Source organism: Equus quagga, chromosome 2, assembly GCF_021613505.1.
Source record: "Equus quagga isolate Etosha38 chromosome 2, UCLA_HA_Equagga_1.0, whole genome shotgun sequence".
NCBI classification, from domain to species: domain Eukaryota; kingdom Metazoa; phylum Chordata; class Mammalia; order Perissodactyla; family Equidae; genus Equus; species Equus quagga.
Window position 1 is genome coordinate 114021516 of NC_060268.1, and position 14350 is coordinate 114035865.

At 39.5% G+C, this 14350-nt stretch overlaps 1 pseudogene; it reads right to left on the bottom strand.

Annotated features, from left to right (window-relative positions):
- Nucleotides 1-13623: 13623 nt before the first annotated feature.
- LOC124235205 (RAD9, HUS1, RAD1-interacting nuclear orphan protein 1-like) lies at nucleotides 13624-14336 on the bottom strand (annotated as a pseudogene).
- Nucleotides 14337-14350: the final 14 nt, after the last annotated feature.

Genomic DNA, 14350 nt, shown 5'->3' on the forward strand with positions numbered 1-14350 from the left:
TTAGGGAGTCATAATCTTTTTGCTGGTGGAGGGTCTTGTAAAAAATGCAGTATCGCAAAGTGCAATAAAGCAAAGTGCCATAAAACAAGGTATGGCTGTACTCGAAGTCATGTTGCAGAGATGATTCCAAGGTTTTTTCTTTTTTAAAGAAACCTGCAAATGTCTAGATATATGATGCTTTTTTAAAAGCACAAATCAATTGAATAACCAGGTGACATTAAAAAAAATGTGAAGAGTCCTTTAGTATGTGTCTAAGTGCATGTGTTACAAAACACAGATTGTGGATGTTTGATGTTCATATGGAACCCATCCATAATTGTACGTAGGGAAATATGTAACCTTAGTTCAATAACTTTTATGTATATGAAGATATTTCACATTAAGTCTCAGTAGTGACTCCTTTGTTAATATAATGTGTATTTAAGTGTAATATTCTTTTAAAATTATAATGCATATTTTCTCCTATTTCCTGGCATTTTTAAATGGATATAGACATTGTTACTGAACTAATCCTTCAGAAGCTAAAAATGTTTTTGTAAAATTTTCAAGTGTCTCATGGTCAGCCAAATTTTACATTAGGACCACATTTATAGCAAAAGCCTGAGTTTATTTTTGAAAACACTACACAATAAAAAACAAATAATGCTATGTAAAGAAATACTATCTATCTTACTGTTGATGTTTTAGCAGAGTGTAGAGCTATCTGCATTTTTATTTTGTATGCGAGTGCTAAATGTTCTTCACTACCTTTTTCTTCCTGGTAGAAGCAACATGGCATAGTGGTTAGAGAGTATGGACTCTTGACTTCCACTGCCTAGGCTCAGACTCCAGCATGGGGCGTGCCACTTAACTTTTCTGTGCCTCAGTGTCCTTTTCTATAAAAGAGAAGTGATAAAAACAATATGTTAGGATTGCTTTGAGGTATAAATGAGTTATTTTTAAAGCACTTAGAATAGTGTCTGAGACACAAGAAGAGCTATATGTTAGGTATTATCATCATTATAATTTGTATTTCTTGACTTATGCTACAAAAAAAAAAAAAAAAAAGGTTGGCTACCAACAGTCAGCCCCCCACTTTCTTGCTGTAGTGCCTTGGTTTGGTTTGGTTGTGCATTTTCCCACAAGTGACTCAGATCTGATCCACTGCCTTTTTTTGTAGCCTGCAAGCTAAGAATGGCTTTACATTTCTAAATGATTGAAAAAATTAAAGAATATTTTGTGATGTGAAAATTATATTCAAATTTCAGTGTCCACAAATAAAGTTTTATTAGAACACTAATACAAACAAAAACCATTCATTTGTTTTGCTTTGGCTGCCTTCACACTACAAGAGTTGAGTAGTTCTGATAGACCATGTGGCCTGCAGAGCCTAAGAGAGTGGCTATCTGGTGCTTTACAAAAGTAAGTTTTCCTGTTCTTAGAGGCGAAAATTTCACAACCAGTGTAGAGGTATACTTTTACATATGGTATGTGCTTCAGAAATGATGCAGACAGCAATTTGTGGGTGGTTTTTGTGAAGTATATTTATTTTGTGTATTATATTTATATGTTAAAAGCCTAATAGGCATTAGATTTTTTTCCCCAAAGAAATGTGCTTTACTTGCTGAACTGTCATAACATCAAAACAAGAAATTTCCTGATGGAATGTAGCAGTAAATGTATGAAATAAACATTGTTTGAACTGAATTGAATTGTTAATTGATCTGTACCCACAGTATTACTTTATTTTTTCCAAGTCAGTGGCCAGATTTCTGTATATCGTTTTATAATTTTCTCACTATCCCATGATAAAACACCATCTTTATGTCATACTTAACTAACTGTATCCCAATAAAAAAAATACCCAACTCCACCAGTAGTATTAGTATATTACCAGTAAAATGATTTTATTACCTGCACTTCCTACAAATGTCAAATGCCGCTCCAGTCGAAATCCTGCCACCTTACTTCCCCTTCCTATTGAAGGTGACTTTCATAATGTTCAACTTCTTAAGCATGCCTCATTCTGATGTGTCTGATGTTTAACACTAATGAGCACATAGTATGATTCTTAGTGATTTCTTCTATCTTAAGAATATAGTATCTTAAAGAATAAAGTAAACTTTTGAATACTGCATGGTAAAATACTGTTACCGTAGAATATCTTGCTAGATGCCATCTTGATAGATGTTTAAAAGGAACGTAAATGCCTTTAGAGTTCTTTATTTCAGTCTGCTGTGGAAGCAAATACATTTTCTAACTTCCTCAGGCTTCTCAATCAAAATCAAAATTAATTAGTACTTCCTGGGGACAGGCCAATAGCTGTGGTAAATCTCTTACTAAGAATAAAGCCTGTACTCATGAAAATAACTTTTAAAAAATAATACTCTGGTATGAATAAAATTTTCTATGCTACAAATTCAGGAAAGCCTGAGACTGTTTCTTGGCCACAGCCTCAAGCTATGAATTAGTAACCACCAGAATTGATGGGTCAGAGACAGATTATCAGACACTGATAGCAATTAATCAGAGACAATGTCTCATCAGTGCACATGCTTATGGAGGTTGGCCGATTTGTCACAGCTCCACTTTTCTGAAAGCCAGTTAACAGCAGCTTTCACGCTGACCATACTCTGGGAAGTCAGCAAGTCAGCTACAGCCTCACTCCAGTAACTACACTTTTATGACTGAAGGTAAGCCAGTCAGTCCCTAAACACTTCTGCCTTTGAAAACCTGTCAATCCCTAAATCCCCCGTTTCTCAAAACCTTGCATCATTTTGTACTTTGACTGATTTACAAGTGTAGTCCTCCTTTGGTTAGCGTGATGGTCAAAGATGGACAATATTAATTCCTTCCCTCATGCCATTCTATTCATGAGAGAGAGACTCTTTTCCCATCCTCTTGAATCTGGCTTGGCCTTGTGACTTGCTTTGGCTTATTACAATGTGGCAGAAGTTCCAGGCCTACACTGTAAGAAGTGTGGCAGCTTCCACTTTCCTTCTTGAAGCGAATCATCTTGCAGAAAGTTCGAGCCTGAGACTCCCAAGCTGTGGAGACACTCAGGCTACCAGTGTGTAACCCCATGATGCCAGACGTGTGAGAGAAATTTTTTTAGACCTTCCAGCCTAGCCCCATCATTGGCTAAGGTAGCCAGCCAAATGAGACTTCAGCTAATGCCAAGTTGAGCAAAAAAAAATCACCCACTCTACCTACAGAGAAGTAATAAATTGTTTTAAGCCATTAAGTTTTGGGTGATTTTGTTGTACGATAATGGATAACAAACAGAAAGTGAGCAATAAATCCAGCTTTTTGCTTCAGATACTGAATAGTTAGTCTTTTCTTTCACAGTAGTAGTTATGCAGCGTAAGTAGCCCCTAGAATTTCTGCCCCGATTAATACTATAATGACAATTGTTTAATCTGATTTCTAAAAAGGACTTATCCAAATACAACAGTCTGCCCCCATGAAAGAGAAGCAATCTTGGCTGAATTAGACAGTCTCATTCTACCTAGTGTCACCCCAACTATATCCAGACCTTGACTTACATAGCAAAGAATAAGCCCAAATGACAAAGGAAAATTGTCTAGACTTTCTTTTACAATAAAGATTTTATCCAAGAGATTCAATCTTATTTGTAAAGTTCCAATGTGGCTTGGGCCCATCCCTCCTAGAGCTCTGGGCTATAGGGGTATCTCTAGTTGTCTGCCCCAGGTTGATTTAGGGCAGGGGAAATATTGGGTTGGTGTGAGAGAGATAAGGAGGTGTCTGGGGCTAAGGTTGGTTGGTTTGCATATGAACAACATGCACCAGGCAGGTTTCCAGCCCTTTGCTATCTCTAAGAACTGGCTAGCCCTAGGAGGGGCAGTCTCCCTGGTCAGCAAATTTTTTAAGATGTCAAAACATCATAAAATACAGAAAATAAAAAACATGATCAATACACTACGCTCTGAAAAAAGCTTAATGTTCCTTAGCCTCAAGTTCTACAACTATTCGTAATGATAATGACAATGTGATCTATACCTTAAAATCACTATAAATTCTCATGAAATTGTTACCGAATGATCCAAGACTTGGCTTGAATTTTGCCCTCACAAATTCCAAGTTGAGATGATTAAATATCTAAGGTCATGTACACAGCCACATGCCCGACAGGTGAAAACTGCATTTCCAAAAGTGAAGTTGAAGCTGCGTACATGAGGGTTACTGTAAATATTCAATAAGAACTTGACTACCCTTCAACCTTGTTCCCAGCGCACACACAGATGAGAGGAAGTTAATCTTGATTTGCTGTTTTTTTGTTTAACCTGAGGGGTGGCCCAGGGGTCCCAGGGATTTATGAGCTTGTTTGGCAGAGGACAGAGAATGCCTCCAGGGAAGTTATGATCACCAGATAGCCGCCCCTAGCTGCTGTTGATGCCCAGAGGTCGGATTGCCCAGGGGCATATCTGGAGTGAGGGGAACACAGATTTTCCCCTTTTCTGTTTCTCGAAGACTCCTCTTCCTAAGCCAGTTAGTTCGACAAAACCCCCTGCTTTCTTCTTTTGTTAAGGTGGATTTGAGAGAACCTATCCCCCCACCTTCTCATTTTGGCCAGTTCAAATAACCTTTCTCCATCTCCAAGTTCTCTTGTGTCTCTTCTTGTAAGAGCTCTACTCTTGTATGCATAAATGAGAGGCATAAATGTCCATATACTATGGCCATACCCAGAAGTCCTTTAATATGCCAAACACCCTTCTCTCTGATCTTCCAGTCTTGCTCTTTCAGGCGTCTGACAAACAAGGCAAGCCATTTGCTACTACCTAGGAGTCCATGAATATAGGATACAGGAAAGGAATATACAGGAATAGGAGTCCATGAATACTTCAGATTACTGCTTCCATACAAAGTTGACAACCAAGTAGAAATATAGACACTCTGCCACTGGAATAATTTTTCACTAGTACTGCTCCTTAAGGCCACCCTTAAGTGGGGCTATATATCAGGAAGTTGACTCAACTCATTTATTATGAGGCCTAGGGTAGAGGATCCTCCATGAGACTATAGCTACAAACTGAAGAAAAATACAGTGGTAGGTGACATGAAGGTATGAGCCACCTGTTTACGAAAAGTACCACGCTCAGGCCTGACTTTGAATGTACAATTATTTCATATAGTGGACGACAGTGAATGTGACAATACCCAGCCTCTAAATGGGCAGCTCCAGTCAAATAATTACTTGATGTCTCATAGTAAGGTGCTCAGCGTCTATCAGTAGCACTCCAAGAACTACTTTTCAAACATCAAGAAGTTTTCTGATACAGAAAGTATGCCCTTTCTCCCAAGTCCTAGGGATATAAGTTTCAATTCCCAAATTAACAAAGAAATCGCCAAAGTGTGCTTATCCACCACAGAAAACTCCATTAATATTGAATCTGGAAGGTGATATGGCCTGAGTGTCAGGAAAGCTTGCACTGCACGCTATACCTGCCATAGAGTCCATCTGTCTTGTGGGCCCTACTCATAAGTATCAGCAATAAATGGGTCAGAACTGTTTTCCAAAGTGCAATACATTTTGCTTCTGAATTCCAAGGAAGTCCACTAAGTGCTGTCCCTTGTATCAGTAGAGGGTACAAAGCGCAAAATTCTCATTTAAAGTTATGTCTGGCCTTGCCCAGACCATTCGACTTCCAAAAAAATGTAACAACATGGCAGGGCTCTCAAATTTTTTAAGATGTTTTTAACTCTCATCCTTTGACATGCATGTGTCTAACTAAGGCATCCAAAGTAATTCCTACTTCCTGCTCACCAGGCCTGATTAGCATGATGACATAAAGATGATAGGCTAGCTTGCTGTTCTGTACAATGTAAAGATGATCAAGGTCAATCAATGGGATTGGGGACTGAGAACTAGCTCATATATAGAAACTGGATGAGGATAATAATTCTCCATCAGGGTCTGACATCAGCCTTTTCAGCTCTCGACTTTTTTCTGGTTATATAAGCCCAGTAATATTCTAGTTGGCTGCCAGTCTATCACACCCCAGGAACACGAACACCATGCCCTGATAGCCATTGCTATACATACTTGAAGGCTGAAGCACCTGGCCATCACTCCTGCCTTCCTGCCCATTACAGTAATTGCATCCATCTTGCCTAGACGACACAATCTGACCTCTCACATCCCAGAATTTTATCCTCCCATTGATCCTACGAAGCCAGATCTTTGGCTATGTATTCTGTTTCTAACGTCTGACTACAGAAAACAGGCACCACTGAGCTTTTCGGCAATGCTTGTGTTCCCATCACTAATATATTCTTGGTTGCCGTAGTGAATACAGTCCTCCTGGGTAACATGGTCAAATAGTTGCTCTCCAGTCTTTCATAATAAAGCTATTCTACCATGCCCCAATTCTTAAGCCTCATGACCTCTTTCATCTAAGGCAGCTCCACAATTTCTACCTCACAGTAGTCTCCTATTAAATCCAAGTTCCAAGAAGCCAACCCAGTGGTGTCAATGACCAGTTTCAGATGTCCAAGTGAAAAAATAATAAATTCTAAGTCAAAGGAGAGTGACCCTATATAAATATAATCCCTCATATTTAGTATTATATCTTACACACTTACAGTCTTGTCCAATACACTCAAGATCCCCTCCTAGTCAGATTTTCCTGGTGCTAATTAGTACTTATTAGCCATGTCTAAAATATCTCCTAGTGAGTGTTATCTGTGTAGCAGATTGTATTTCCCCACTTGAGGCTATGCTGAGAAGTAACCTGAGTTATTGCTCTGAAGGGAACGGGAGAAGTCTGCTTCTTATTTGATGGAGTAAGCTTCTAACAATTTGACCCTCCCACAGATAACTATAAACTCAGGGAAAAATAATAACCCCTACTCCTCCCCCCAAAAATCTAGCACGGGGCTAGTTTCCCATTTCTGCGGCTTGGTCCACAGGGCAGCCACATTCACAGCATGGCACGGGCAGATGAAATCTCAAAAGAAAATTCACCATCTTTCTGGCTGTACAAACCAAGTGGAGGAGCCCAGAGCAACAAGGACTGCTGGAGAGTGAGAGGAGAATCCTAAAAACAGGAAACCCAGGGAAGAGGAACGACAAATGCTGTGTATAAACTCTTCCCAAGACTCTGAATGACCCCGTGCACATATGCATGAGACAGACTACAAACGCCTGAACCTAGGTTTGAGCTACTACCTACTGCTGTGAGACTAGTTTTCAGTTTGAATCTAACCAAGTGAATTGCCTGCTGAAACAATATCATTCAGAGGAATATAACAGAATCCAGAGTCTTCAGAAAATAACATTTTTAAATGTGCAGGATACAATGTAAAAACTACCCAACATATGAAAAACCAAGAAAATGTAACTCATTCTCAAGGGAAAAGGTGACCAACAAAGGCTAACACCAAGATTACTCAGTGCTGGAACTGTCTGACACAAACTTTAAAACATCCATTATAAATACACTCAATGAGATAAAGAAAAATACTCATAATGAGTGGAAAAATAGGAAGTCTCAGCATATAAATAGAAATTATGAGAAAGTAGTAATTGGAAATTTTAGAACAAAATCTTTGGTTTTGTGTTTGTCATTAATTTTGGAAAATGCTCAGCCATTATTACTTCGAATATTTCTTCTGCTCCTTTCTCTCATTCTTTTCCTTCTAACTTTCCCATTAAAAGCATGTTAGGGGCTGGCCTGAAGGCACAGTGGTTAAGTTTGCATGTTCTGCTCTGGCAGCCTGCGGTTTGTGGCTTCAGACCCGGGCGCAGACCTACACACCGCTCATCAAGTCATACTGTGGTGGCATCCCATTATACAAAGTAGAGGAGATCGGCACAGGCATTAGCTCAGGGACCATCTTCCTCACTAAAAATAAATAAATAAAAACATGTTAGACATTTTGTAATCATTCTACAGTTCTTGGATATTTTATTCCTTTTTTCCTAATTTTCAGTTTGGACAATTCCTATTGACATCCTCAAGCTCACTTGCTTGTTTCCTCAGCTGTGTTCAGCTACTTTCATTTTTGTTAGAGTGTTTCTGATGTCTAGCATTTCCTTGTTATTCTTTATTAGACTTTCCATCTCTCTACTTACATTAATGACGTGTTCCTGTATGTTGTCCATTTTTTTCCAGCAGAGTTCTTAGTGGATTAATCATAGCTATTTTAAGTTCCTAGTCTGACAATTCCCAAATCTCTTCCATATCTGAGTTGGGTTCTGATGTATGCTTTGTCTTTTGAGTCTTTTTTTTTTTCCTTTTTAGCATGCTTTGTAATTTTTTTTTGTTGAAAGCCATACCTGATGTATTTGGTAAAAGGAACTGATGTATGTAAGCTTTTAGTGTGACATTTAATTTTATGTCACTAGGAGTTAGGCTCTATCTACTGTTTGCTGTAGCTGTGGCATCAGAGGCTAAAGTGTCCTCTGGTGTCCTGGCTTTTGTCTCCCCTGTTGTCCTTGTGTTTCCTTATAGACTCCTTCGTAAACAAAGTCTGAGCCTTGCAGTTCTTTTAGCTGTAACCTCCTGTTACTACACAGAAGGGCAACTGATACTGTGATAAGGTACGAGGGGAGGCGGAACAACCTAGAGTTCTACGATGGGTCTCAGTCTTTTAGTCAGCTTGTGTCTCTGGGCTGTCACCTTAGCAAGAGTTTCTCAATTGTGTCTTTTTTCCCCCTTAGGTGAGAGAGGAAGGCTACAGGGGCTGGAGTGAGCATTTTCCTTCCCCCAGGTTAGTCAGGCTCTGGTAAAATAGTGTCCCTTAACGGCAAGCCTTGTTAAGGAGAATAGAGAGCTCTGGGCATATTTCAAAATCGTTACTTTTCCCTTCTCTCTGCCAGAAACACAAGATTTGTCTACGGTCTTCACAGTGAGAATCTGGTCAGGCTCCTGGAGGAAAAACTTGTCAAAGGTTGGGCCCTCCTTGGAATTTTTCACTCTCCAGTTGGCCTACAGTGAGCCTCCAGCAATTCCTCAGTTACAGGAGTGTCCTTCTCAGTACCGGCTCCAGCTGTGGGCCTCTCCTCCTGAATTTCTGCCCTGTGACCTCAATTCTCTGATTGCTCTAAGAAGAGGTGTTGATTTTTCAGCTTGTTCCGCTTTTTTCTTGTTGTGAGGATGAGACTTCAAGCTCATCTTCCAAGCTGTTTATATTTTGGACCATTGTCTCAGTCATTTCAGGCTGGTACAAAAAAAATATATCACATACTGGGTAGCTTATAAGCAACAGAGATTTATTTCTCACAGCATTGGAGGCTGGAAGTTTGAGATCAGAGGTCACAGTGAAGGTCTGGTAAGAGCCCTCTTCTGCGTTGCAAAGTGCTGATTTCTTGTTGTAGCCTCATGCAGCACAGCAGAGAAAGCAAGCTCTCTGGTGATTCTTACAAAGGCATGATCCCATTTATGGGGGCTTCACCCTCATGACCTCATCTAATCCTAACTAATTCCCAAAGGCCCCGCCTCCTAATACTATCACATGGCGGGGGAAGGGTTTCAACAAATGAATTTTGGGAGAATACAAACATTCAGTCCATAACGACCAGAAACCAAAAGTTATCTCTTGTCTTGGGTTTATAATGTACATATGACATCTATAGCAAAAAGAACAGTGCCAGCACCTTATGGTCACAAGGTTTCTACATTTTATGTGAAGTGGTACATTATTATCTCTAAATAGATGGTGAAAAGTTGAAGATGTATATTGTAATTGCTACAGCAACTACTATACACATAATGCAAAGAGATGCAGCTAAAAAGCCCACAGATAAAGTGGAATTCTAAAAAAATATTCAACCACAGGAAAAAAAAAAGGGCAAGAAATCAGAAAACAAAAAAACAGGGGCAAAACAGAAACAAATAATAAATGGTAGAATTAAATCCATCATATCATTAATTACATTAAACATGAATGGAGCCAATGAGGAGAGGTAGAGTAGATTTTGAGAAGGCCAAGCATCATCTTGAAAGATGTCCACCCCACGTGGGCATTTGCAGTGTCTCTAGGAAATGGTAGGGTTATTCCTCTCTATCTAAGACACTGGGCTGCTTCTGCCAGCCTGAAGAGTTTAGGGGAAACTCCTGGTTTAAGGGTCTCAGGTGCATAGCTGCAAATTTCCCATCCTAGGTCTCAATGTTCCACTCCTCCTTTATGAGAGGCCCGAATTTAGCACAAGAAATATCTATAAAACCTGCACATACAATTTTCTTTGCAATACTGCTGTCCTGCAGTTAAATCTTGGATATGACTTATAGGACATGGCCTCATCTCTCAGGAGGTAAGGATCTTTTGAATGCTTTAATGGAAGTCCGCTATCCTTCACTGTGTGCCCTGTGATGATAGTTAGCTAACTTGAACCGATCTTTAAGGCTTCTAAGGCAGAAAAGTCAGAAACTCCACAACTCATCAACTTACTGTTGTCCCATCCTGTTCAAGTGCCAAAGCTATTGCAGAAGACAAATGTACCCTTCCCCGTCCTCACCCACCACACGAGGATCGTTCTAAGTGTGGTAGTACAGCACAACAAGGATTATCCTCACGACACTTACCATTAGCACTGTGGCCTTCACTGCCATCTGACTCATAAGTGATCTAGTTCTAGATTCCAAAACTGAAGTCCTCATTTCTAGGACCACTTTTGGCACCAACAGTACTACTTTGGTCCCCACAAAAGCAGAGGCTGAGACAAAGAATTGGGGTGCAGATAGTTTATTTTAGAGGTTATGGGGAAAATACAGGGAATGGAGAGAATTTGAGAGAAAAGGAGGGAAAGCTAATAAAGTGACGCTGGGGACAAAGAGACTAAAACCACTAAGGAGTCTGAATAACTCTAAAGGACGCACCTCAGAATAGATCCTGTTAGTTGAGGGTTGACCTTGGCAACATTAACATTGAGTATATTTTTTGTACCATTTTTAGTGTTTGCTCATAGTTGACTGGTAGTGATGTTTTATCAGTTCCAATGAGGTATAGAATATTACTTCTTTACAGGCCCCTTTTTTTTTTTCTTTTTTGGTGAGGAAGCTTGTCCCTGAGCTAACATCGGTGCCAATCTTCCTCCATTTTGTATGTGGGACACCTCCACAGCATGGCCTGATGAGTAGTGTGTAGGTCCATGCCCAGGATCCAAACCCTTGAAGCCTCGGCTGCTGAAGCAGAGCACGCAAACTTAATCACTATGCCACCGGGCCAGCCCCCACATTCCATTTTTGAAATATGATTGTCCTTAGTATTTTCTCTCTATATGTTGAGCACCATATCAGATAGTGTTTTTTGCTTCCAATATGGAATATGATTTAACAACCTCATGGGAATAGTCTTTTATACAAACTCATTCTTTTACCCGTTCCCTTTTTTCTTTTCTGAATTTCCAAGTCTCCTTCTGTTATCATTTCCTTGAAGAACTTCCCTTAGCCATTGTTTGAAGGTAGGTCACCTAGCAACAAATTCTATTTCCTTTTATCTGAGAAAATATTTCTCTTTCATTCCCAAAGGATATTTTCAGTAGATAAAGAATTTGCAGTTGATAATTATTTACTTTAATCACTGGAACAATTTTCTGCCATATACTTCTAACCTCCAAGTTTTCGAGTGAGAAATCTCTTGCCATTTGTATTGGTGTTTCATTGTAGATAATACACAGTTCTTCTCTAACCTCTTTCAAGAATTTTTCTTTTTCTTTTTGGTGAGGAAGATTGGTCCTGAGCTAACATCTGTTGCCAATCTTCCTCTTTTTGCTTGAGGAAGATTGTTCCCGATCTAACATCCGTGCCAATCTTCCTCTGTTTTGCATGTGGGATGCTGCCATAGTACGGCTTGATTAGTGGTAGGTAGGTCCGCACCCAGGACCCAAACCCACGAACCCTGTGTCACAGAAGTGGAGTGCACGAACTTAACCACTATGCCACTGGGCTGGCCCCAAGAGTTTTTTCTTTATTATTAGTTTTCAGAAGGTTGATTAAGATGTGTCTTTGCATGGATTTCTGTTTTATTTCTATTTATCCTCCTGTGGTTTACTTCCCTTTTGAATCTGTAGATTTAGGTCTTGTGCCAAAGTTGAGAAATTTTCAAATATAATTTCTTCAAATATTTTTTCAGGCCTATATTCCTCCTCATAAGGGATTCCACTTAAACAAATGGTAGATCTTTTGTTTTTGTCCCACAGACCCCTGCATCATTTTATTCAGTCTAGTTTCTTTCTATAGTTCAGACTGAGTTATTTTCTTTATTGTGGTAAAATATACGTAACATAAAATTTACCATTTTAACTGTGCAATTCAGTGGCTTTAGTATAATCACAATGTTGTGCAACCATCACAAATATTGATTTCCAGAACTTTTTCATCATCTGTACCCATTAAACAATAACTCCCAATTAACCCATTATCCCATCTCCTGGGAACATCTATTTGATGAATTTGCCTATACTAGGTACTTCTCATATATAGAATCATACAATATTTGTCCTTTTTTTGTCTGGCTTATTTCATGTAATGTTTTCAAGATTTATCCATGTTGTAGCAGATGTCAGAATTTCATTCCTTTTCAAGTCTGAATACTGTTTCATTGAATGTATATACCCCATTTTGTTTACCTGTTCATCCGTTAATGGACATTTATGGTGTATCCGTCTTTTGGCTCTTGTGATTAATGCTGCTACGAATAGTGATGTACAAGTGTCTGAGTCCCCGATTTCAACTCTTTTGGGTATGTGCCTAGAAGTGAACTAGATGGATAACAACGCTAATCATTTAAACTTTTAATAAAATATCATATTATTTCTACCAGTAATGCACCAGCATTCCAATTTCTCCGTATCACCCCCAGCACTTTTTATTTTCAGGTTTTTTTCAAATAGCCATTTTTTTCTCTGAAAACTTTCAATATTTATTTGCACATATTTTAAACAGTAACTACAAGAAATCATTCTGCCACCTATTTAATATTTACAGATTTCTTCGATTGGAAACAAAAAATCAAAACACAGGACACCTAAGTAACTTATCTGAGTCCCCTTCTCTCCCCCATCCTACTCTATTCACTAAAACAAGGCATGCTGCTCTTTCTTCATCCTGCCCTCTCAGCAGGTGAGCCAGGGTTGCAGAGCTGGCAGCTCCACTATAAAAGTCAGACTTTGCTTTGAGTTTTTCACCCATCAGGTCACAGAGGAAGCCGACACTGAGCCTGACAAACAGTCGGTACTCAGAAATGCAGAATGAATTAGTTTGAATGAGGTGATTAAAGTTAATTAGTAGTTAAAGGAAACAATTAAGAAAGACATTTTGTGGCTGGGGCATACGTCTGCATTCTGGAGTCAAAAGCGGGATTCCCCTCCAAATTTTCTGCAACCATTTATTTACATACATTTTAAGCAGTTACTGAAAGAAATTTAAAAATTTTAAACAGTTAATACAAGAAAAATATGAAGTGAACTGCTTATGACACTAAAAGTAGTTTATGACAAGATATTTTAAAAAGCAAATTTGGGACCTGAATTCCCTTATGACTCCAAGATTCTGGGTGAAATGTCTTTTTTCTATTGATGTTACCGGTACTATTTCCATTTTGTTCTATTGATGTGCTCTCTTGTGAGCCAGAAAAGTGACTCTAGCAACTCTATGAAAACCAGCAATCAATTTCTTGAGACTACTGACATCTGAGAAATCCAGTCAGTTTTTCAGGAACTGGCTTTTTCTTAGCTCCCTCTTCTTCCGAGTAAGTATAAAGGTGTGGTCGTCTCCTCCATGTAACCTTTATCCCATTCTTCTCCTCGGACAGAACAGGCCCGGGCTCTAGACTCTCGGGAGCACGGTGTGAAGGGAGCAGTGTGGAAGGTTGTTGCCTTCTGACTTGGGGAAATGGGCTCTTCCTTCACAGATGACTCTGGGGTCTGGATATCAGGTGGAATGAACACACAGTGTAAACTCTGAAGTGAATGTGCTGACAGTTCCCCACAGCTTTGGGAACTGAGCACTGGAACTAAGGGGCTTCCAGAAATGTCCTTTCCTGATCGATTGGGGCACTCCCTGACTAAAAGGATCCCAAGTGCGGGTGAACTGGAAGAATATGGACTCTCTCAAGTGTCTGATGTAGGAACTTGGAGGTGGTAGATTTTCAACTCCAATGTCTTGCCTGGCATTGGTAATGATGTTTCTGGTAGACTGGGAACCAGTTTTCTGCTGTTCTATCAAACTGAGGCAATACCCAGGAAGGGATGGTGTTGTGGTCAATGGGCATCTATCTATGTGGGTGAAGGGGAGCTGTGGAGATCCATAGCAATATTTGGGGCCCTCCAGTGATTTCTGGTGGAGAAGCTGGGCTTTCTGGGGACCTTGATGACGTTTCTTTCTGGGAGGCATCAATAGGTGAATGA